The sequence below is a fragment of the Cavia porcellus genome, unplaced genomic scaffold (genome assembly GCF_034190915.1).
Source record: "Cavia porcellus strain 051 isolate PalLab524CR breed Dunkin Hartley unplaced genomic scaffold, mCavPor4.1 scaffold_15, whole genome shotgun sequence".
Classification (NCBI taxonomy): Eukaryota; Metazoa; Chordata; class Mammalia; order Rodentia; family Caviidae; genus Cavia; species Cavia porcellus.
Genome location: NW_026947498.1, coordinates 3,224,999 through 3,251,201, shown reverse-complemented (window position 1 = coordinate 3,251,201; position 26,203 = coordinate 3,224,999). Strand labels below are relative to the sequence as shown.

At 41.3% G+C, this 26,203-nt stretch overlaps 1 protein-coding gene and 1 non-coding gene across 4 annotated transcripts in view; both read left to right on the top strand.

Annotated features, from left to right (window-relative positions):
* The window catches only part of Runx1 (RUNX family transcription factor 1), a 233,096-nt gene that overhangs the window by 108,275 nt on the left and 98,618 nt on the right, over positions 1-26,203 (top strand). The window lies entirely within an intron of this gene.
* LOC111753943 (U6 spliceosomal RNA) lies at positions 565-668 on the top strand. The gene has a single exon (XR_002788714.1). It is a non-coding gene; the product is annotated as a U6 spliceosomal RNA (small nuclear RNA).

The following is a 26,203-nucleotide window of genomic DNA, read 5'->3' as shown; positions in this document are numbered from 1 at the left end:
ACTTATTGAAAGCCCAAACTTAAATATCTAATTTTTCCAAAGAAAAATGGCATTTAACAATTTGCATTACTGAGTTCAAGAGGAAATGTGTTTTTGGTGATGAGTTGATTCAGGCTGATGAGCAGAGTTGGGTAAGGGAGACATGTGTATATGCTTCCTATAGCACCAAGGACTGAGGCTAAAGAACAGGAATTTTTAAAAGAGGTGGACTTCCAAAGTAAAATCCCAAAGAGATCTGGAGAAATAAACTTGCAAGACTTTGAGCCCAAGAATTTATTCTGCAGGGACCATTTCTTTTAGTGCATTCAGTGGGGGTGGGCTCAAGAAAACACATGACTGTTTCAAACTGCACAACAGATTCTTTTACCCAGGTAAGGGGCAGCTTCGGCCAGAAAACCTTCAGTGACTCTAATTAGCCTGCGAGTTGTAACTTGACCCCTTCCAAGATGAGTGAGAAGATTAAAAAAAAAAAAAAAAAAAAAAAAACTCTAGGGCAAGAATATTTGCTCAAAATTTTTATTGGCAGTGTAGCCATTCATTATTCATTCAGATTAAAGTTTTAGTGCTGGCTTTGGCAGCAAATGTACAGACTGGAGCAACACAAAGAAGATTAGCAAGGTCCCTGCATAAGGAAAACATGCAGACTTGAAGTAGTAGATGCAAGTCTAGAATTCTAGACCCTAGAAAATGCAACAGAAGTTTCAGTGATGTTGGAAGTTCCTTAACATTACACAGTTCAGTATGGTAGCCACTAGCCACAAATGACTACTGAACACTTGAAATTTGGTTATTGTAACTGAGGAACTCAGCTTTTTGGAGTAACGTTAGTTTATTTTTTGAGACAGCATCATGCCATGTGGTTCAGGCTAGCCTTGAACTCACTTATGTAGGCCAGGTTGTGAGGAACTGATTTAAAATGATATTTATTTAGATCTAAATGACCACATGAAATTAATGGCTATTCATAGGCAGTGTTACTGTGGAGTCATGAGTGGTTCCAAAACTTGGTTGCTTGTTGGACTCACTTCAGAGGTTTTATTAAAAAGTCCTGTCCAGGTTCCACTCCCAGAGATTCTCATTCAGTTTTACATGGGAAATAGGTTGGGCATCATGATTCTAAAGAGCATGCTAGGTAATCATAAGTGTGATAATTTTTAGAATAAAGTTTCTAGAGGAGACATAGAACCAGCTGGGTAGTCCATCCATGAGCTGTGGCTGGATTGGAACCCCAGAATATTATCAGTGAGAGATACTTTGATTTGTGTGCCCAAAGCAAACTCTTCTTATATAACTTCATCTACAATGTGACAGGCATTAAATGCAAGCTACTCTAACAGCACCTTTCCTGCACTCTAAAATGTCGATGGTGGAGTTCATGGCTTTTGAAGTGACTATCAATGTGAAAAGTAAATAGCAAACCCGAGGTGAGAGAACCCTGCTGAACTTATGGTCTGACTGCACAAACAATCCATAATTAAAGGAAAAATCTTTGGGAGAAGTGAGTTATCCCCAACTCCCACCTGCACCCACCCAGAGCGCAGAACAGAAGAGAGGCCATCTTTGACTCAGGGTCCTTATAAGTCTCCACCACCTTCCACCCAAGACAAAGTATAACATCTCTAAAACAAGCTGTAAAACAAGCTGTGGGCAGGTAGAGGTCACCAAACAGGAGGTTTAATTAACAAATGAACAACAGCTTGTCTGACTCTTGTGTGCCTGGTCTCCTGCATATTCTGTGTCTCAGGGAGCATGGGCAGGAAAAAGGAGGCCGAAGCTCTGTCTGTCAACACAAAATTCCCTAATGGTGCTTTGTAGAACCAACTGTTTTTCCTATATTTACTTCCTTTAAACTCTTGTGCAGTGACTGGCTCGTCTTCTTCATGAATTTTGTCCCTGTTCATGTACAGTAGGGGTCAAACTCTGAAACACTTGAATTCATGCCTCCCCACCACCACCCCATCCACTAAATAACTCATTCCAGCAGCTGTCCTTGCCACAGCACTTTAGCAGAGAAGAAAGACTCAGGACCTCTGGGGAGAAGAAAGGCAGTGAGAGCAACCACGGCGAGCTGCCAAGCCACCCCTTTCAGACTCTCTCTGCACCGATATTTGGGACGGGGTGCTGATGTCTTCAGGGAACATCTGTTTTACCTGTCTAGCCAATAATGATAGCTAAATGCTTCCTACAAAGAATGATAAACAATGACCTGATTCTTCCCACACTTAGGAGCGAAATCCTCTGTTAAATCTTCAGTTCTTACTGCATTATATTAAATCCCACTTGGAAAGACTATTTCACATACCTTAACCTGATATATTCAAAACATTGACTAAAAAGCCTGCTTTGTGAGCAGCCCCAAAGAGCTTTAGAAAAACCCGATTTGTGTTTGCTGTGGATCAAAATGCTGACAGATTTAATCAATCAGTAATAAATATGTGCTGTCATTTCATATTAGGGCCAGAAGACATTTGCCTTTTTTTAAAGAAAAAAAAATACCTTTCTTTATGAAAGGAATACGTATTACTTTCCAACTAAAGCAAAAAATCAAAGTCATCCAGAATATCACCCTCTACTGATAACTTTTGCTAACGATTGCATGCATGCTCTGTCCACACTTTTGCTTTAAATGGCCATGAAGAAGGAAGTTAAATGGCAGAGAGGCATAGCTTCCTCATGACCAAATGAAACCAAAAGGAGAGAACACTGTGGCCCTTTGCTTGGGAAGCATAGATGAATTTGTGTCCTTAAAGTGAAAGCCATTTTGCCCCTGCCATGTGCCTATTCAACAATTAGTAAAACTTTTTTTCTGGTCTGTGCTATAATAACCCTAAAATATCCTCTTCCTTGCATCTGGGGAATATCTAAATAACAATAACTGTAGACATTTATTTCTTAGAGCTGTAATAACTGGGTGACTTCAAAAAGTGTACTGTCTCATAGTTCTAGAAGCTAGAAGTACAAAACCAAGACATGAGCTGTGTCGTGCTCCCCTTGAAATCTGCAGAGTGCAGTCCTCTGCTGTCCTTCCTTAATTCCAGGTGGCTGTGGACAAATGTTGGTGTGGCAGCTGTGTCACCCTGATCTCTGTCTTGGACATTACATGATCTATGGCTTCTCATGACATTTTGCCTTTCCTATAAGGATACAAGTCATTTTGAATTTGGGCCCACACTGATGACCTTAACTTGACTTGATTTTAAGTGCAGAGACTTTCAAATAAAATCACATTCACTGATACTGGGGTTAGGGTTTCAACAAATTTTGAGGAGGACACAATTTAATCGATGACATTGAGGAAACAAAAGAGAAACTTGCATGAGCCTATTAGAAAATAATAAAATATCTGTATAATTTTCTCATATGTGTGACCCAAAGTATTAGCATTACAAACGCTTACAAATAATTCTTTTTGAAGCATGAGACAGTTTGCAGACTTTATGGATTTCATTGCATTGGGATGGCTCTTGATAGTAAGCATGGGTAGGAGACTGTTATGTACTAAATGTTCATGCTCACCCCCAAAACTCCTATTGAAATCTTAAGCCCCACTGTAATGAGGTGCAGCCTTTGAGAGGTTAAGAGATTCTGAGCATAGGGACCTTGTGAAAGGGATTAGTGCCCTTATGACAAGAGAAGGAACACAAGGCATGGACAGAGGCCCTGGCTCTCAGAGCCTCCAGACCATGAACATTACAGAAGCTTTTATGCAAAGAAACATTCAGAGTTGAGGCTCAGCAAGAGCGCAGAGGATGGAAGGTAGAGGTCAAGGTCAGACCCAGAGAGTGCACCAGAAACTGACACAGGAAGAAGGTAATGGGCAGGAAGCCTTGGAGGAGCAGAAGGAAAACCAAGAGTTGCAATGGTAAGAAAAAAAGACTTGAGATTTCTTCCTTGAGAAAGAGCAGGGAACAGCATTACCATTGGCGGCACGAGGAAGACAAGGAAGCAGCAGATGCGGGAACTGCTTCAGGTTCAGCTTCGCACTTGAGCACTTTGAGCTCCCAGGGGACATCTAGGTTTTGCAAAGTTAAAAACTAGGTTGTGGTTTGACCTTTTTAAAGTCACACCTATAATTAGAGTTTTGTTTGAGATCAAGTTCTGACTCTTTAGAAATGTGCCGTGGGTTTTCATGAAGCCATGACTTAAAATGTACATAACTGTCACGGAGGATGCTCAGAGCCCAGGTCCTTGCTACCCGGAGTCTTTGCAAGTCCAATTGTGCACTGGAAAGAAATGAAAACCACAAAGTTAACGGACAGTGATAGCTCACATCTTACAGTCACACAACTTAAATATAGATACTTCATCTTCACTGCTGCACGCAATGAAAGGGAATCAACAGCCTCGGCTGCTTGATAGTCCTGTCTTTTCTTTACGGGCACACTGAGATGCATAGCCACCTGTCATAACGGCTGCCACAAGCTGTCTCATAAGAAGATTACTCCAGAGCTCACTGCAATATGCTAAGGAGAAGTGGTGCTTGAGGCCCTGACACATGAATAGGACATTGACAATGACCACTGGGGGCCCACATACATTTGGCATCAACGGCCTTGCCAATTACTGGCTATGCTACCACAAACAATGTGCTTATTTTCCATAGCATTCGATTCCTGATTCCTTCCTCTCTAAAATAATTGTAGAACCTATATCTAAAGCTTCTTGGGGAGATTATAATGATAGTGTATGTGAAGTATTTGGGATCATGTCCGGTTTAGAAGAAGCATTCAGTCAATGACAGTTGTGTATTCACTCTGTAAAAATGATTTTGATGTTTTCCATCTGTTTATGCCAGAAGCTTCTCCACAGAAGGGACTCAAATTGGGCATAAAATATGCTGTGGCCCCCAAAGTCCTGTTTTTCCAGTTGCTCCTGTACCAACCTACTAAAAGGAAAATGAGAAAGATATAGGGAGAACACAGTTCCTCCCCAGCTTCACCATTGAGGATCCAGCCCTCACTGTGGCAGCCCTAGCTGTAAGCCCGCTGCAACGGATGCCTTTCCGTTCTCCAAATGAACCCGTGCTCCTCCATCTGTCCCTGTGACCACACTAATGAGTGTCTCTTTCTGGAACTCTCTTTACCCCTCCACTACCTTGCCTTGTGCATTTGGTGTTCAGGACAGGACAATTCAGAAGTACAGAGCGGTAAAATGATATATGTGACCTTGGCCAAGTTTGCTAAGCCCTCCAAGCCCTAATTCTCTGTCTATAATGTAGGGGTAATAAAGCTCCTAGCTCATAAAACTATTGAAAGACCAGGCTAGCTGCCCATCGGCAGATGAGTGAATATACACAGTGGAGTTTTACTCAGCCATAAAAAGAACACAGTTTTGTCATTTATAGAAAAATGGGCAGACCTGGAGGTGATAATGAGAAAGACAAATATTGTGTGTTCTCACTAATATGTAGAATATAAAAAGGATGGCAAAAAAGTAGAAAAGAGACTATTATCAGAGAAGAGGAAAGATAGAAGGGGATGGGAAAGACGGGGTGTAAAGTACTACAGAGCATGAATATGATCAAAATATATTAATATTTGTCTGTCCAAAATATGTGGAACTAGGGAGGAAGATGAGGTGAGGAGAGGGATGGGTGAATGATTAAAATATGTTATTTTTATGTGCAGATCTGCCCAGATGAAACCATAATCTCTACAACCAATATGCATTGGTAGAAAATCGGGGGCAGGGGGAGAGGCACCAAAAAAAAAAAAAAAAAACCATTGGCAGCACAAAGATCTATTGATCACACAACCTGGGGCAACATATCACATATGCACCTCTTTAAGTCTGTTGATACACTGTTGATGCACAACTCTCCTGACAATCCAGGAAGGCAAAGCACAAGTGTTCACTTATATGCTGATGGTGCTGACCACTGGCCCAGAGCCCCTTCCTCATAGCTCTGGCTCTTCTGACCAGGTCAGCTATAGGCAGGGCCAGCTCCTGCACAAAGTGGAGCCCTCAAAGTCTAGCACAGAGCTGAGTGAAGAGGACTTTCTTTGCGTGACTGCTGAGCAAGTAAATGCATCCATCCAAAGGGTCAAAAGTACTCAAAGAAATTAAATTAAGATGACTTTATCCATTCACAGATTCTCAAAAGGGACTGACAATAGTTGAATCTATCCATCAAGAGTGAGCAAGAATGTTGATGTTTCTGACATTTGTTTTCAGAGCAGCATTAGTCACAAAAGCAGAAAAGGTGGAAGCAACCTGAGCCCATCGACAGGTGCGGTAAACAAAATATGGTCCATGCAACCAGCGAAATAGTAGTGGCCTTACAAAGGAGGGAAATTCTGGAGCCCTCCTTGCCACGGATCAACCTTGAGGATGGAACAAGGCAGTTAGAGAAAAGACAAACTCTGTATAACTCTACCTCTATGAGGTCCCTAGAGCAGTCTTAGAGAAAGCAGGGTGGTGCTTACCAAGCGTGGCAGAAGGCAGAAAAGGGGAATTGCTGTTTAGGGGTTTCAAATTTTTAATTGGAGAAGATTTAAAAAAAAAAAGTCTGGAGCTGGATAATGATGGTTATACAGCAGTGTGAATGTTTTGAATCCCACAAAACTGTACACCTAAAATAACAAATGGTAAATTTTACAATAAGTATATGTAACCATTGTAGAAGCAGAAAAAGGGAAAACAACTTTATATCCCGACATGTGTACAAAAAAAGTGGTATTTTTAGTGCTGGTGTGGATGTACTTACATGGATATGTGACTGCACCGACCCACTGGCATCTCAGAGAGATAGGCAGTCTCAGACCCCACTTTTAGCTCTAGATTTTAGACAAAAAACTGAAAGGGCTTTAATCTCAAGTGTGAAGACCTTCACCAGTGAGTCACCCCAAAGGATGCATTCAGGTGTCCCAAGGAATATAGTGAACCCTGTTGAAATGTTAGGGACCAAGGGCAAATCCCCAGGTAAGGTTTCACTGACTCTTCAATTTGGTTTGGAATTGTGGGGCAAATTTCTTGTGAGCTTCAGGTTGGAAATCCCACTCGGTTTCTATTCTTGCATTGTCTCATTATCCAGAAACAGGACAATCATTATTCATAATGATTTGGCCATAATCTGCCATCAGGTAGCAGGAAGTTTGGGGTCTTGGGACTGAGGTTTTAAAATATAATTACCTTCTTAAGGATATACTCAAGAGAAAGTAACTGAGAATACCCTAAACTGGGAAAAGTCACTCTGATTTCTCCATCTGAGTCCAGGAGATCCACCTCTGGAAAGAAGAGGCTTCTGCTATCTGACTTAGTGAACTGGGGCATATGTTTCCTTCAGCATCCTGGCAAGGATTATCTGCTGCCTAACCAGGTACTGAATGAATGGATGTTCACATGAACGTCTCTAGTGTTTCACAAAGACACCGCTAATGCAGAATATTCATGCTGCCTTCACAATTTGATTCATAGCTAAGAGATTCTCAGAAATAGTCTTTTTTAAGGTTCTATAAACCTTGTTTCTTTCAGGCAAAAACCTGACCTAACAGTAATGCTCAATTTACATTTATCAGTTACCAAAATACCTGTCACTTCCTGGATCTAATTTTGTGTCAGTTCTATAAGGAGATCACTCAGTCGAAGAGGGAAGTATTTTTATCTCCATGCTAATTTGGTAAATCATTTTTCCCCGGAAGAATGAGGCTTTGCTGGGTTACAGCCAGATGTGCAGTGGAAAACGAGCCACTAAGGAGAGACTGAAACCCACTAGACTCACTGCAGTGAATGACAGACCAGGGGTGCCTGATGACATTCCCCAAAGTGGAGAGGGGACTTCCATGCAAACTCAATAGATCAGTAGATCAAGAAGACAAAGGAACTGAGTGGGTCCCTTATTTATTCCCCCAATGATGGGGCACATATAAGATGTGGCCTTAATTGAGTTTATAGTTACCTTGGTTCTCACTGAGCACTAGATCAGAGAACCCATTTCCTAGAAACCCCTTGTTCTCACCCCTTGTTCTCATCTTGTTCTCATACTTTCCAAAGACTGTGTTACTTGCAAATCTATGATAATGATTACATTTTGGTAATAAGGAAAGGAGCTTAGAAGACTAATTTGGAAACATTAATTCAGGAACCAAAGTGTTCAGGACCAAATCCCAGCTCTGCTATTTGTGATATTAGGCAAGTAATAACTCTTATTCTCTATAAAATGTGCAGAAAATAATACCTACCTCACAGCACAGGTGATGTGAAACTAAAAGGAGTTGACTCATTAATTCATACAGAGTGAGAGTGTCTGACATATACTGTTATGATCTTTCACTACACTATATCTGTAAATGTGTATATTTCATACATTCTATTTCTTATCACATATGATATTTGTGAAAAGTTCATACTATAGCCCTCATGATCATAAATTCATTGTGTCCCAGTGACAAAATGCATCAAAGACATCAATAAGGGCACAATATATAAAATAAGCAAACTTTTAAAATAGTCTGATAAACACAACCCCTTCCACATACTGCTTGCACCTAGGGAAAACTGCTTCCTTTGGAGCCAGTATTGACTTGACTTAACTTGCAGGACGATTGTCATGATTGCATGTTGAGAAGTTTTCAAGGTGATAAGTGTCATCTTCCCCTTACCTCCCATCTCATGAGCACCACCAAGGAAAGAAGTCTGATAATTGCACAGTGGTATCTCAGACCAACCTGACCTTAAAATGGCATCCTTACTTAGGTAAAATCCAGACTTTCAAATCATTTTTAATTTTTCTATTTATACATCTGGCATCCAATTGAGCCATCTTGAAATTGATTGCAAGTTCCAGTGGTGATAATTGGTTTGCTTTTGGTAATTGCCAAGTTCCATATATATTTTAATCTTCGTAAGCATTATAATCTTGGACTAAACATTCCCAAAGTTCTCTCATTTTCTCTACTTGTTTGACCACCTTTCCATATATCTTTGAGATCTTCCTGTCAAAAGCAAGGGAGATATCAAGAGAATTTCTCATTGCATTAAATCTCTCACCCAGCAAAGCCTTCCTAATTTGTTCTAATTTTACAACACTCTCAAATATATTTTTTGCTGGTTAGTAATCAAATACCCATGCATTCAAAATTAGGATGCAGAATGCTAATGTAGAATTCTAAGTATTTGTGTTCAATTGAAAATCACTCGGTAGTCTGTAATATTTTGTTTCAGTCTCCTAGCTACCCAGGCTGAGCACGTAGGCATCTTCATCTGTACCTCCAACCCTATGTCAACTCCAAAGTTATGAGTGCCCTTTCATATTCTGTCTTCTCCATCTGCCTTCTCTTTCCTTGGCTACCACAGCCTCTCACCAAGATGTCTGCCACATGTCCTCACTGGCCTAGGACCTTCCAATCTCTACCCTCTCATCAGTCTCCCTCATCCCTTAGGATCCTCTGGAAGAATGCCTGTGAAGGCTTTCCTGTCACTCAAAATCCCTATAGGATGCCGCTTGTCTCTGGAAAGAAGTCTCCAAACACTTATCTATAGACTTAGTGAGAGAACTTGGGCTTTTACCTGGAAAGTGCGGGTCACAGCATGGGTGTTGCTACTGACATTCCTAAGTCTCGGTTCTGCCATTACTCACCTAGGTGGCCTTAGATATTCCTGACCTTTTATAAATATTCTATTTTATTTATGAAATTAGACCACTTACAATGATTTCTGCAATGGTCTGTTGTGAGGAATGGAAACCCACAAATTACTCAGTAGGAGCTGCTCTCTCCTGGACTCTGTCCCACCTGAGCCTTGTCATCCCTGTGGCAGTGTGTGCTGCAGCTGTCTCCTGCACACACATTAGGTGACATTGCATGTTCCTTCTCCCTCGACTCTGCTCATGTCATGAGAGCCATCTCAAATTCCTTTCCCGGTTTTGCACATCCAGGCTCTACATTCCTGCCTGGTTCAATTTGCCCATCATTTCTTCATGGGAGCTTCTTCTGCCCTTTCATATAGAACTCACGTCTCCCTTTTCCTGTGCTCCCATAATGCCTGCTTTATATTTCTATGTTCACATTGTTGCATTCTACACTGGACAGCCAGTATTTGTGAGCAGTGATCAACTTGCCAACCTCACCAGACTGCATTTGTGGAAGGTTGACACCCATGCCCTCACCATATGTTGAACCCCAAAATGTCCAGGAGAAGACTTGGCACATAGGAAATGCTTATATTACATTAATTGAATGTAGAATTCATATTTTGTTGTTTTCGTCAAGACTTTATATCTTAATTATAAGGCAACAGAGATCACCGTCCTCCCTCCTTCTCCTGAAGCACAAACTTGCAGCAACCGAAATGTAGCTCTGCATTTGACAGGAGATTGTGTGTCTGACACGCAACACCAGTGGGCCACTCGAGTTTCATTTCACTTGTTGTGTCAGAAAATCAATTAGTGACTTCAGCAAAATCTTAAAGCTTTCTTCCATCTCGAGAGCCACGGTAAATAATTCATGTCTCTTTCCCCAATCCCCTCCCCACACATACACAAAATCCTCTCTTCTGTTCTCAACCTAAATAACTTTCAGAATATGCATTATTGAATATTCCTTGGGTCTCTTACTGTCATAATTTTAAAGAGTAAAAAGGACAACCTATTTTGGGAAGTAAAAGCTTTTCACGTCCAAAGAGTATGGTACACATGCATATAAAAGCAACATTCTAGGAGACTGAGACAAGAGGATGAAGTTTGAGCAGAGCCTGGGCAATTTACCAAGACCCTGACTTGCTAAGAGACAAGACCCTGTCTCAAAAAATAAAAAGATCTCTGGGTATAGTTCACAATGAAGACCCAGGACTCAATCTCGATTACTTCCCCTGAAATTAAAATGCTAATATTTACCACTTCAGACCCCCCAAAAATACTTTTTCATATTTTTATGTTAATTTATGTCCTCTTCCTCAACAAAATAACATAGGCCTAGAAAAATGAGATTTGTAAGTGTTGACAGTTGAGATAATTCTGGAATGTGTCACCAACATTATTGATCTCTTGCACTTGTTTCTCTGGTCTGACAACACCTTCCACTTGGACAAGAAACAACATAGTGTCAGACCAAATCAAAAGTCATATGAATATCAACAGGAACATTTTATATTTGCATGTAATGCTGCTTCACACGATTGTAAAATGCTTTCTTCCCTTGAGGCTCACCACAACAACCATTTTATGCAATCAAAACAGATAGTAAGAGCATGAGTCTTTAAGCTTCTGAGGGTTTGAGGGTTATTGGATTCAGGCTAAGCAGGGAGGAAGGAATCATAACCCAGTTATCCCAGGATTGTCAGGTACTCATCCTAGCAGAGTCAGGTCAGCGATGAGTTGACTTTACCTGTGAGGTACTTCCTGTGCCTTCTCTCTTCAAGGGTGTACTCTACCTCTTCAGGTAAACATCAATCATTCCATAAATCTCAGTCAGAATTTAAGATACTCTCAAAACATTAAAAACCAAAACAGCACAATATGAGAATATTGAAGAGGTTTTTTGGTTGTTGTTTGTTTGCTTGATTTTGTGGTACTGGGGATTGAATTCACAGGTTTGTGCATGCTAGGCAATCAGTCTACCACTGACCTAAATTCCCAACCTATGTTCGAGAGTTTTAAAGCACGTTTTTCTACATTGTTGTTCTGGTTCTTTGCTATAGAAAATAGTTCAAGTCCTATTAGGGGAGCAATTGCAAGGGTAAACATAGTCTAAATGTTGTCGCATCCAAAATCGCATTTAGTCATCATATGTTGTTATCAAGGAGGAATTATTATCCTCAATCTGTAATTCAGGACACAGAGTAAATGACCAGCCCAGAATAAGGAATACTCCAGGAAGCAAAGCCTCAGCTTTTTGTATGTCAAGTTCAAGTGGGTTTGTTCTGCTGTCACTATTTTTCCTAGCTTTACACTCAGACTTCTCTGTGGTTGCTAGAGTTTGAAGCGTATCAGATGAGTGGCAGCCCTCCTGAGTTCCAAATCCATTCAGACAGAAGAAGTAGGACAAGTAAAAATCACACAGCCAGCTTTATGACTGTGTGACAGACAGCCGAGGGCATTCAATGCACAGCAGCATGGATTCCTCAGGCTGAACTCACTCACCTGGCTCAGGCATGGCTGAACTAGCATTGCACCTGCAAAACAGATGGCAGGAAGACACAAGCCAGAAGGTGTGTTTCCTGCAGGGGCCAAGCGCAGGAAGAGGAATAGAGGAGAGAACTGGGTTCTCTGAGCTGCTATTTCCTTCCTTTAGTGAAGGGAGAAGAAGCCAAAGTGATATCCCTGGAGTCCACCCAACCCATAGGACAGATGCATCAAGAATGGTTACTCCCCTGAAATTTTCCTGTAAGGAGTTTTCCATCTTGGATTTAGTAGATTCTTCAAATATACATGAAGGGCATAGCGCCACCCTTATCCCAGGTGTATCACCACCCTTATCACAGAAGTTTCTCACATGAGTCCCTGTGCAGCCAATATGTCAGGAAGGCCTCATTTCCAACACTCTACTGCCTCACACAGAGACCTAGGACAAGCCACTTAACCAATCTGTGTCATAAACATCTCCATTCATAAGGTCCGCATTGTTGACGGGAGTCATCCCTGCATGTAAGATCTCCATCAGCAGGCATCCGTGAATAGATCTTGCAAACCCAGCTTCCACAAAAAGAGACGACCGCTCTCAGGACAGACCAGCCTCTTCCGAGCCCCTTAGCTAACCGCACTTTGATGGAGTTCCTCCTACCTCTCCACACAGCCTGGCTGACTTTTACGCTGGAGCGTGTGGCTTACTAAAGAACAGTAGGTTATTTCATGCCTCTCAAATGCTCAGAGTCTGAACAGCTACACATACTTGATCCTATGTTTCACCCCACTGACAGTCCAGGAGAGGACATATGGTTTAGATTTTTAGACAACACTCATGTAAAAAGCCTTTCCTTTTATAGAGGCATATTTTGAGAGTCCCCCAGGCTAAATTCTGGACTGAATTTAATCCATACAGCCCTCCAGTCCAATCAAGAGCTGAAACACAACTTTGTGTCAGAGTAATACATTGTTAACTGATATGTCAGAAAATCAATTAATTACTTTTAAGAAGCAGTTAAGAGTATCCCTACAATGCTGCTGTGTGAATTATTAAAGAATACAATGTAAAGGGTCCCTGTGCCCAACCCAGTCTAAAACCCTGTGTCATGGGATGCTACAAAATGCCCATTTTGTCCTCAATCTGAATTGAAAATAACTGAAAAAAGAAAAACGTAAAGAGGAAGTGGTAAGTCTTATGACGCACAGCACCTGATAGGAAGAGGAATCTGCCCATAGTTTTAAATGCTGTCCCCAAAGGGGATACTCTACAGCCCTGCAGGTGAGTCTTGCACATCTCAGAAGAAAGTCCTTGCCAGGTGTAGACCCTGGTTGTCTGCAATGATCCAGGCTACTGAGTTCAGATCCAATCACCACTCATCCCTACACATCCCATTCTGTAATTCTGAAAAGAATTCTAATATTGCCCTGGAGTTTCAGATGTGCATCAGACCTAGGTTCCCTGAATGCTGGAGGTCTATTTCTATCCAATTCAGCCTGCACACACAAAGGCACGGGAAACAATGGAAATATTACTGTGAAGTTATAAAAGGAGGGGAGCAGGCTGGGACAAGGGAGTACACAGAGGTTTGTTTGTTTTGATTTGGCCAGGAGTGTTTCCCATCTGAAAAAAAACCCCATAATTTGTGTACCTAAAGCATCCACAACATATGTTAGGAAAAAGCTCTGGTACTGATGGTGGCTGGTTATGGTTGTCGCGTGCTTTAAGCATAGGTGATGGGAAAGGATTAAGTTGTCGATGACACCAACTTCTGCAGCTCTGATACCAAGGGTATCACAAAGCAAAGAAGAGAGCAGCAAAGCTAGCCTGGGACTCTGGGCAGACAAAGGAGCAGATAGAAAATGCATGGGGAAGTTTCTCCTCTACCCCTCAGCACCTGCAAGTAGTTATTCCTTCGATCTGAGATCTGAGCTCCCTCAGGGTGCCAACAGGGTGGAGGAGGTGGCAGTCACAGCTCAGTGTCATTCATTTACTATTGATTCACTCATTCATTCACTCACTGGCTCATTCATTCATGGAAAGTATTTACTGACTGTTGACTTGGTTCCAAACATTTTTCTTAACGCTAGGTTCATTCCAGCAGTCAACAGGAGAAATTCCCTCACTGTGTCCTCTGCATCAGGAGGATGGAGATAGGGAGCAAGCAAGTGAACTTCATAAAACAACAGCAATGATGAAATAAATCAGCAGGCATGATTTTATATCAGGGATGGTGTGGGGATAAGAAAAGGGGTCCTTTTAGATATTATAGTATTTCAGTAGGTGAAATTTTAGCAGCCATGAGAAAAACTGAACCTGAATGCCTGGCAAAGAGCCCACTGCAGTAGAGAGAGGAGCTGCTAGGAGCCAAGCGAGCTGGCTAGAAGGGCGGTTCCTTCCCGGTCCCCATCACAGACTGCAGCCTGCTCCTCTGTCCATGTATGGGTTCAAAGTGGTTGTTTGATAAATGACTTTGATGGTCTCCCTTCTCTCTGTAAGACCCCCCACCCCCTTGCTGCCATGGTGGCAAAGCAGAAAGAATAAGAAAGAGCCAAGGGAAAGACACACCCTTAAAGGCACATCCCCAGTGACCTACTGCTTCCAGGTAGTCTCCATGTCCATGTGTCCTGTGTAGTTGTGACCCCATCAGTGGATTAATCCACGGGCAAGGTTGGTGCTCCCATGAGCCAGTCATCTGGGGAGGTCCCACTTTCGAGCATTGCTGTGTTGGGGATCAAACCCCAGGTGATTCACTGGGGCTCATTTCGCACTTAGGCCGTAGCACCCTTCGTCCCCTTCATCCTTCACCGTGAGAAACAGCAGCTGTACAAGCCTCAACCTAGGGCCAACCCCTTCCTACAATCGGAGCTTTGCTACAGCCCCAGGAACCCCTAGCAAAGGCTTTCGGTGGCCTCTGCAAGGGTCTGGGCCTGGAAAAACATGCTCTATTTAAATAAAATGCCAGTGTGAGCTTGAGGAATCCAAACACACTGTGACCTGGGCACAAGCCCACGCAAGCACTTCGCTGGCCAGGGATGAGGACTGAGGACAGCACCCACACAGAAGTCAGCACCTGGACTCTGTTCAGTGTCTTCGGTGGCCACACTCCCAGCAACTGCCACCAAGTTCCGGGGGTGAGGGGCAGGAAAGCCGAGCTGCACCCTCCCGCCCTTGTGTCCGAGGTTGGTGGAACACAGCATGGTGGGCAGGAGTGGCTTCTGCCTGTGCATTTGGCTTTCATTATGCACTTCTTGCCTGCAGAAAGATAGTTCATTTGTTCTTAGTTCCCAGAAGCCCAAATGAATTCTCTGCCAGAAAAAAATAAAATCAAATCTGAAAATCATCTCCATCACTGAAAAGTCGATCTGGAAATTACCAAAAGGAGAAAGATAGGGCCTGGAAGAGTTGTGAGGAGGCCGGTCGGTGGGGAGGAGCTGAAGGGAGTGTGAAAGAAGACAGCCCCGCAGCACCTGGCCAGACACCAGGGAGCCCTGGGACTGGGACTCACAAAACCAGACTGGTTTCCTGGGACAGCAGGCCAGCGGCCAGTGGAGAGGCTTGGGGGCCAGCAGGAGCAGGGATGGAGAGGAGAACAGGGACTCAGGGTTGGAGCTGACTTTGGGAGATGAATCTCAGAGTTCTTTATGCAGATTTGTGACTGGGCTCACTTCGGAGCCATTGCTTTCAGGGTCACCTTCACCAGAGGGTGTTCCTCACCCCACTGAAGGTGTGCACAACTTGTTAACACCCAGAAGGGGAGAGTAATGAAAGAAAAACTCGGGGGCAAAGAAGAGAGGCAGAAAGAGGAGGAGAAAGAGAAACATGATGTAAGTGAAGGAATTTGCTTCAAAGATCCAAGACCCTGAAGATCAAATTTGAGTCTAAGTAAGATGTGTCAGCTCCTCTGTACTTGGCAACAGTGAACTAATCTCATCTCCTTTTGTAAAAATGACCCTGCTAGACCCAGAGACTCAGGGGACCTGTCAAGGGGACTCAGGGAAGAAGGTCAGCATCCTTCACGTGCCCCCTGTGGATGTGCGGCCTGCTAAGACAGCATCTTCTACCCTTCCCTCCCTTCCCTCCCCTCCCCTCCCCTTCCCTTCCCTTCCCTTCCCTTCCCTTCCCTTCCCTTCCCTTGCTTTCCCTTCCCTCTTCCTTTTCTCTTCCTCTTCCTTTCCTTTCCTTTCCTTTCCTTTCCTTCCTTTCCTTTCCATTTTCTGTTCCCTCTAAGAAGGTCTGGATGCTTCTAAAATGCAGTGAGACTCTCTATGTCTGTGGTACTATGTGGTGGCCTCTATGCCCAGAGAAGGAAAAAGGGCCACCGTATTAATCTGTCTCTGTCTTTCCTCCTTTTAGTCCAATATATTTTTCAGTTGCAGAGTAGCGTTTTGCATAAGACATAGGAGGAAGGAAGGGAAAGGGGAAAGAAAAGTGAGGGAAGGAGGGAGGAAGGGAGGGAGGCAGGGAGGGGAAAGAGAGGAGTTATCAACCCAGCTGCTGTGCTCCAAATGGATTCTGTTCTCTACATTAAGAAGATTCGAGTAGTGTGACTAAGCATTCATTCTCACGCAGAGACTGAGCCTCATTTTCAGAGATCGCCAGGCCAAATAAAAGTGAAGCAAGAGTCTGAAGCAGCCCCTGCCATTGCCTGGCCATGAACTGAGGGAAGAAAAGAGTCAGCTGGGTGCGTGCGCTGTACGTACAGGGCCTCCCAAAGATCAGACCTCAGACTCAGCACCACTGCCTCACTTAACTGCAGTACAATCTAAGTAGCCCTTAGCATTTTTGCACTACCCAGAATTCAGATCTAATTCATGCCAAGAAAAAAAAAAAGGCATAAAATATTTGTGTAGGGTAATGAATTGAATTATGCTCTAAAGATAAAGACCAAGACTATACATCTCACCTCTCACCACCCATACACACACAAGCGTAGACACATCAGTCCCAGGAAGATCTGCTCTAACAGAAAGACCCGCAGTTCTGTTCCTCTTTCTTTCAAATCATAAGATAAGACTTTTACATATCCGGAATCATTGGTCCCATTTGATATATATGCAAAAGAAGTTCAAAGGCTGACTTCCACCGAGTGTGTTTGGAGAAGAATGATAAAAAAATGTGTCTGATAAAATAAACACAAAAAGCTTTAGCAATAAAGACCTACACATTGGGAAAGCAGGACATGGGCAGGGGGTGTGAAGCTGCGTTATCTACAGCTTCAGCAGTAGAAGATAGTGGCCAGAGCAGAAGGCTTTATCTGGCCTTCACAAGAAGAGAGATTGCACCTCCCTGGAGCCTCTCTGAAAAGCCCAGGAAACACCTTGCACAGAAGTTGATGCAATGTTTGCCACCCTGGCCCTCAGTGACAGTTAAAATCATGTTACAACATAAAATTGAGCAACGACCTTGCTGTATCGTCCAAGTCTATGCTTTATACCACTTTTTCTCCTGGAGAGGCAAATGGCACATTGGGACAACAGTTTTGATTCTCTCCTTACTTTCAGTTTAGATCATTGAAAGGAAGAAAGCAACTTTCTTCCTTCTTCCTTTCCAGTACCATTCAAAACCAAACGTCCACTTAGATTTCAGGCAGAGAGTAGTAATATTTACTCTTTGTATTTTACGGCAGTATGTCTCAAGAGTTTCAAAAAGATTAGCTGTCTCTTCTTGGAGATACAGTGCTTGGTCCCCATGATATTTTTCATGGTACTGAAGTTTAATTTATGTAATTGCAATCAGGAAAATATTTTCAAAGGGGACTGAATTTAGCTTTTTGAGAGTTGTAAATTTCCTAAAAATACAATTTTATAAGATGCCCTTTTTTTCTTTTTCTTTTTCTTTCAAGAATAGCAAATTGGCTAATGGAACAGCAAGTTATGGAAGTGATACATTAATTTACAGGTCAAAGCGTTACAGATCAGCTAAGATTTTTGGAACTTAGAAAAGCCAACTCATTTCTCGGAGCTTATATTTCCCTCTATAAAATGAACAGATTTTTGCAGTATTTGCTGATTAATATCTCTGAAGCAAACTGACTTGAGTCTGGCCTTCACAACAACTCCACTCTGACTTGTTTCATAATAATCCTTTACCTTGGACCTTCAGCTTCTCAAAATGCTGTAGCAGTCCTGATTCAATGCTCTTCTTGGTGATGTTGATGGTGGTGTTCCTGTAGACCTGCCAGAGGAGAAAACTGAGGCACAGGGCGGTTGGGAGACCTGCAGACAGCCACTGTTACACACTGATGTACATAACACCAGGACAAGATGAGAGGTACTAGGAAAAGCAGTTATTTTAGATCAGAGGCTTTCAAACATTTATGAATAGCAAGCAACACTCAGAAGTAAATTGCTCAGATTCAGGGAATGGCTATATCTATCAGAAGCCTGTACTTGTGTTTATTATGTGCAAAGTACTCTATTTTCCAGTTATTTGGTTCTAGTTCCTCTTCCATTTCTGTCCCTGTCTTCTTATTACTTATCCAATGAATGGGTTGCATCCCATGCCTTAGAAGTGACTTTTAGAAATGTCAAATGGCAGCATCATTCTGGTTTTTTCTAAACTGGAAGTCAAGATCCAGACTTCTCCATGCCCTTCACCTTCAGAACCCCTCAACCAGAACGGGGTTCTCCCACTATTGTTCCCTGCCCCTCACCCCATCCATGGCCTGCCAGGCTGTACACCAGAAAGTACTGCCCTTGGGGTCAAGTCTTTCCTGAAGGGTTCACATGACTGTGCTGGCTGCCTTCTAATACACCATCAAGTCCTAATAAATAATGAATACTAATGACAGCATTGAAACACCTATTTGTATTGTCCTCTTGCTAAAGTCAGAGGAAGAGTTGGGACTGCTCCCTAAAAATGGCATATGGCTCTCTAAATAAAGGGCTTTAATGCATTTTATATTTAAACCATAAGGCCATGGGCTCAAACCCAAATTGAGATGGACTCTGCTCCTTAAGTACCATTCTGGAAAAGTCATTGAAATATTTATCCATCTTGCTGGGTTCTGTGTTTCTAAAACAGCTAGTTTTGTCATGCCATGTCCAGAGTAGACTTGTGTGCAGATCCCCTTTTGCGGGGAGGAAGGGGTGGCTGCCCGCCAGAAATAAAACCAGTCACTTATTGTCTATGAAATTTCTTACATAAGAAATGTGAAGAACATTTTCTTAAATGCACACAATTTGCAGATTGTCTGCTGTGTACAGCAGGGTGGAAGGATTACTTTCATCATTCCAGTTGCTTGACCCAGTTGAGTTTTTAAACTTCGTAAGCCTAAGGTGATAAAAGCTCCTAATATAACAGCATTAACAGCAGGATTAAATGAGATAATGCAAAGAAAGCCTTTGGCACAGATTTGCAGCTTCCTGTAGCTCAGAAAATGCCAGAGATTACCATCATTTATCCATTAAAATTTGCTCAGTCATCAAAACCTTATCAGCCTAACTCAGACCTTTACTCCTAAGAGTCCCCAGTTTTTCTTGTTTTCAAAAACTGGGGCTCTTGATAGATTCCAGTCTCTTGTCTTCACAAACCCCCAAACTGTCAAAATTCCGCATAACTCAAACCCAGTGCACCTGTGGTCTGCTGTTCTGTATCTATTTCTTATATGATAAATTATCTCCTTGACTTACTACTGCAAGAATACATATACTTGCATAATTGGTTTTCTTTTTTAAAAATTAGAAAAAAAAACTGTAGTTACTTTTTAAAATCCAAGCTTGTCCCAGAGAGGAATTTACATTGAATCACCTTCCCTTTGGTTCATAGCAGAATTAACAGACCTCTAATGAAGAACGAGTTGTTTCCGGGGTTGTTGTGAGGAGTTATTTAAAGTATATGTACTTTAGACTTCAACACTGTAAAACCTGAAAGATCAATAGAGAGGATGTTTTGCTATAGAAGTTTTTATTTTTAGGTTCTGAGTGGAAAAAAAACGACTTGATAAACTTCAAGTGTGACCTAGTATTTTCTAGACATCTATCCACATTTTCTTTTAAGATTCAGATATTTTAAGCTTAGTAAAAACCAAGAAAAATTTTCCACTTTCTGCTAATTTCATCCTCTCTATAATATAGGGAGTCAACTTGTTGTTTTAACAACAGATTACCTTCTTGGCATGTGTCTAACATTCCTAATTTGACTCATAATTATTCTAGAACCCTTAAATATAAGGATGATGAGTAATGCAGCAACCTTCTGGTGGAAGAGGCTTTTATTTTGCTGCCGTACTTCACTTCAGATTTGTGTCTTTACTAAGGGAATAATTTGTGGGAAAGAGGGTGATTGAGACAGCTTTATCATGGTCAGGAAGGAATCATATACAAAAAGAAAGGCAAATCTCACACCTAATTTTATTTTCCTCCCATTCCTAGTTTTTAGAAAAATCTTTAACCTGAAGTTTTAATCCATCTCCACTTTAATTGACCAGGCTGGGGGGGGGGGGAGAATCATTTCAGTAGCAAAATGAAAATTGCTAGCCTATCTATGCCTGAGGCAAAAAGAACAGAAGTGAATTCTCTTGTGAGTTTAGTTAGTGAAGGGAGGAAAAATCCACATCATGCCCTTCACTTTGGATCGCTGTTCATCTGCTCTTCTTAACTAATGACCTCAGGGGCGTTGTGAGGACGGGAGTCTGCTTGGGTCTCTGGGAGTGAGCTCACCATTAGTTTTCTGGATCCCAGTTGTCTGTCACTTCCACAAAATCTAGAACCAACTAGATTCTAAAGCTCAGCTCCAATGTGCTGTGTGTTTCCAGACTAAAATTAGGTCAGGGATTTAGTTCAGTGTCACAAGCACCTGCATGGCACATGTAAGGTCATGAGTTCAATCCCTGATACCTAAATAAATACATAACTAAATATAAAATTGAACCCCTCACTAACATATTTGAAAAGTTTTCTTGTCCTTCTTAGAAGTCCAGTTTATTATTTGGCAACTTCTTCAAAAATGAGCTTCAGTAAACAGGATACTTCCTGTTTAAAAGATTATATAAGTTCTGTGTAAAACACAAAGGCTTGATCTAGATTAATATTTTCTCTTTAAAAATGAGATGCTCCTACAATCAAGAACCTGAAAATTACAGAGCTACTTAAAATTGAGTGGTTTTATTAAATTCTTAAAAATACATTTTATAAGCATATTTGCTATGTAGACATGTTTCTCGACAGCCAGAATGCTGTATTGTCAGGTGTGGTGGAGCAGCCTGAAATCCCAGTCCTTTTAGAAGCTGAGACCAGAGAATCACAAGTTCAAGTTGCAAGACCCTTTTGTGAGACTAAAAAGAAAAAAAAATCTCTAGGTTGTAATCAATTTGACAGTCCCAGGTTGAGTCCTCAGCATCAGTATGACAAAACAACAAACAAACAAAAAAACAGTGCTAAACGTGTTACTATATTAAGCAATAATATGTATGATGTTCTCCTCAAAATAGGTATTTTCATTGACACCTAAATTGTTAAGGTAATTGGAGAGCAACAACCACCAAAATAGGAGCATGGTTTTGTCACAGACCTTCAGTGAACTCTTTGATCGGTTGTTCAACTAGAAATGAACCAGAATTCATCTGGGGGACCACACGCGGTTATGTGTGGGCCAACATCTTTTCCTTTGCTGTTGCTATTTTTAAAATCCTACCTATTCTGCAAAAATATGTGGTCAAATTTTTCAAGTGTTGCTTTTGTGTCTCATCATTTTTAATAATTTGGAAATGACTTCTGTGACCTACTTTCATTTTGCATCTAAGTGTAAGTTGAATACTAGTGGTCAGGAGATAGGTAGTCTCAGATATTTTTGGTTAATTTCACTAGCAATTCTTGCTACTTCTCTAAAAGAAGTAAACACTATAAAATTAATACCATTTACTCATTGTAAAGAGATGGGGAAATTTGCTTCATGTTTTGGGAGACATTTTAATGACAGCATTTTTCTAAGCAAGTGTGAAATAATAATATAGAAAGTTTGAATCTGGTGAAACCATTGCTCGATTGAGAAATGGAATATGGTATTTTATACGAAATGTCCACAAAAGTGTCTAATGTTCCATTTTAGTACAGTATATTAACCACAAAACGATATTGCTTCTTGAACATGAATTATATAACATTGTTGATACAACTGAAAATATGTTGACCTTAGCAGTTTTATAAAATTTGAAACTGTAAATATATCATTAAAGAGTAGAATTATTATTTCCACAGTTGCTGACTTTTTAAACTATTTTTTATTGTCTCCTACAACATGAAATTTTGAAGCTTTCATGCAGTATGAAAATTCTATAATCCCACAAGAAAGCAGTATAGTAGTAATTTTAACCTGTTATCTCATATACAAGTCCATTTCCTAAACTCAAAAATGGCAAGATTATTATGAAAATGTTCGTCTTGTCTGAGTGCCTGTAGGAAGTTCTAAAGCAGGCATTTGCAATATATTATAACTGACTAATAGAGCTATTTCACAGTTTATGTACTTGTCTCACTCTTGATTCCTGAATTATTTCTTATGTCTGAAAGTGGTGATTAGGCACCAAAGATTTATCTCAAGATTACAAATTCCTCTCTACAGAATTTTATATGTGTGGGAAACTTCCCTGCCCTCCATATGTATATAGACTCATAAATAGAAAAATATGTGCATCAATGCAGAAAGCACTAATCTGAGATGCTAATAGTAAAGACAATGATGTACTTTATAGCTCTTTATAGCAAAGGATATAAATCTGTATTAGTTTGTAATGTAATTCATAGTGGAGTCTTACTAATTAGATTGACACAGAGAAAAAAGAATTAGTTAAAAGGAAGAATTGTAGTGTTTTTATAGTTATATAAGAAGTCACTGCAGGTCACACTAAGTGGCCACATGTTTCAGTCTGTGGTCAATCAACGTATACACCACAGAGCTGTGACAGTGCCATTTTCCAGAAAAAGCAAGCTCTCAAAGTTATTTGCTGTATATGCTTTGACTTGCTTGAGATACTAAGTAAATGTATTTGAAAAGAGAGGAATCCTTTGTGAAATTGTCAGGCTGTAAAGCTGAGTTAGTTCTGTTAATCCCAAACCCCTCACTATGTCTAAGAGTTTAAGAGCTGGTTAAGATGACAGAATTACTTTTGGACATAAAAGTTTCACAGAGAAAAAAAAAATCATGTCTTCCTATTTCTTAATTCTCTTAGCAAAAGAGAAAAGATGAATTATAAGCAGTCAGAATTAGATGGCATGGAGGAAATGAGGCCCAGGCCTTCTGTTTATTTATTCATACATCCACTCATTTATTGTTTACACAAGCTAGAAAAAAGTGTGTTTTGTTTTTTATTCACTGTGGTGGAAATGGCTTTTAAATATATTAATTAAAATGCCTAAAAGAGAGCAGACTCTAATAGTATCAGCTGTTTTATAGTCTGCTTCTATCGCCCCCAGCATCCCTCAATTAGGGAACCCAAAGCCATGGCAAAGTCCCTAAACTCGCCCACATGCTCCTCAAGTACAGTTAATTTGAGGTCCTTCCTGACCATAGGGTGCTTTCCTACAATGCTTAGCTGGAGGATATCATTCTGAGCAGAGACAGAGCGACTTACCTGTTTCACTTGAGCATTACCTCTGTCTTTTGTCTTTCATCTATATCTACAGGGAAGGATCCACATCCCTTCTAGGTCCACACATCAGCCCCTTGACCTCTGTATTCAACTTTTAGGACTAACGTATTGGAATAGATACATTTGCACCAAATAGAAATTGGCCTTTTAAGGACTATAGCCTCCTCTGAGATCTGATGCCAGGAGGGAGGGCCAGTGGTTTCTATTACAGATCTGCCCCATATTTCCTTTCTTGAGCGTTTTCTTTGAAAGACTGGAAAAGAGACAAGACTGACTCCATAACTTAGACTACAAGCTGCCTCCCTGAACTGAACTCGTACCCAACTTTAACTGGTAGACCTCTAGGAAGCTGCCATATCAAGTGACTTTTTGAAAAATCTGTATGTTTGAAGTTAAAATAAACCTGCACATAGATATTCCTATATGATAGTATTATTGAACCAGTTGGCAATTTTGAAATCATGGCCTATTCAAAGTAAAGCCTACAATTCTGGTCTATACTGACCATCTTTAAGAATCCATCCAATTCATGGGGCTGGGGATTTAGCTCAGCGGCATAAGCGCCCACCTTGCAAGCAGGCGGTCTTGAGTTTGATTCCTGGTACTGATAAAAAACGAAAAAGACACACACATACACACACAAAAGAATCCATCCAATTCATGTAATAGGAAACTAGTTTTCTAGGAAAAGAAAGGAATGAAAGATGCCTTTTACTAACATTTTCTCTGAATTCAGGGAAACCAAAGCACTGTTTTACAGTGTATGCTGTTAGTGGAATTTTCAGAATGTAAAGTGGAAAAAAGCAACGTGTGAGACAGCGCTGGCTCATCCTGACTGAGGATACTGCAGTGATCCTGACAGTGCTTCACAGGCCTTTGTGACTGGGTTGTTGTTGCTGAGTAGGAGTGCTTCCTGCCTCTGAGTCAACCAAATGATGCTGTAATTTTTTAAAAAAATCTGAACTTAGCTTCAGGGCAGCACAGAAAGAAAAAAAGTAGTCAAGTAAGACGAGCCTTTTAAAGAGTTTTCACAAATAGCAGGTTAAAAGCAGGGCTCGCTGGAAGGCTAGCAGAATAGCAGCCACTGGAGAAAAGTGACCCCTGAGCACTACCGTGTGGCAAAACCAAAGTGAGTGCTGTGAGCGTGCAAAACACCTCAGGTTCTAAAGATGAAGGGCAAGAAAAAAAGAATGAAAATGTAAAGTATCTCATTAGTAATTTATATCTTTTATAGTAAATTTTATATGTGTGTTGTCATTCTCAAATGACAATGTTTAAAATAGGTTGGGCTCAGTAAAACATTAGAATCATTAACTTCATCCATCTCTATTTTTAAAAGGGGGGAGGGGAAGTGTGGCGACTAGAAAATTTAACATCATGTGGGCAGATTATAGCCCTACTAGAAGGCACTGCCCTGGAATAAGAGTGTCCTTCTGCTTTAAAGGAAACTTGTCAGTGTTTACTGCAGAAATCTGGTAGGAATATGGCAGTGATATGAACCACCCTGCAAGGTGGTGCAGCTTCCCGGTCACCGGCAGGTACTCCTGGGACAAACTGCATGGGCTTAACACAGGCTAATGACTGAGCCTTCACCTCCTCATTTGCACAGAGAGGGGAGTGACAGTGATGAGAAGGTTAAAACACTTAGAGGGAAGCCAGAGAAGAGACACGCTGATGGAATAACTTCTCTCGTTCTGGTTTTCTGAGTCAGCTCAGGCTGCAGCAACAAAATACCACGTGGCAGGTGGCTTAAATGACAGATGTTCCTTTCTGACAGTTCTGGAGGCTGGCACATCTCAGATCAGGGAACCAGCCTGAACTGGCAAAAACATTGAGGCGGACACAGACATTCAGTTTGTAACGACAGCTTTAAAAGGCCAATCTTTAATAACTGCCATCAATGTACATTTTGCAAATTTGTTTACAAAATCTTCCAGCATTGTAGAGTGTCCAAATGTATGTGCTGGGCATGATTTTTGCTGGCGAAGGGAGCAGTTTTCTGGGGCCTTGCCAGTTTTGAGTGTGGGTCTTAGACCAGCAGCTGCAGTAGAATTCCTAGGAACTTGCTGGAAATGCAAAATTTCAGCCCTTCCCCCGAGTTGCTGAGTCAGAATTTCCCTTCCTAGCTCACCCCCCAGTGGTTATGCATTTGTATTGAGGTGGGAGTGGATCAGAAGAGAATAAGACAGCAGGGTAAGGGGGGAGTTGAACCTGTACTCCTAGCACTTTGGGAGGCTGAGGCATGAGGATTGTATATCTGAGCCCAGATTGGGCAACTTAGGGACTCAGTGAGACTCTCTCTCAAAATAAAAAATTTTTTAAAAGAGAGGTAGTACTAAGGTTATAGGTCAGTGTGAAGACCTTGGATTCAATCTCCAGTATTATATGAAAAAAAGTGAGATTTTGAGGGAGACCCAGAGCTCTGGTATTCCATGGCTGTCAAACTGCAAGTTACCAAACCTAGCAGTTTAAAGAACACCAATTTATCAGCTCATAGCTGTATAGGTCAGAAGTGGGTTTTCTGCTTAGGATCTCACAAGGCTATCAGTCAAGAGGT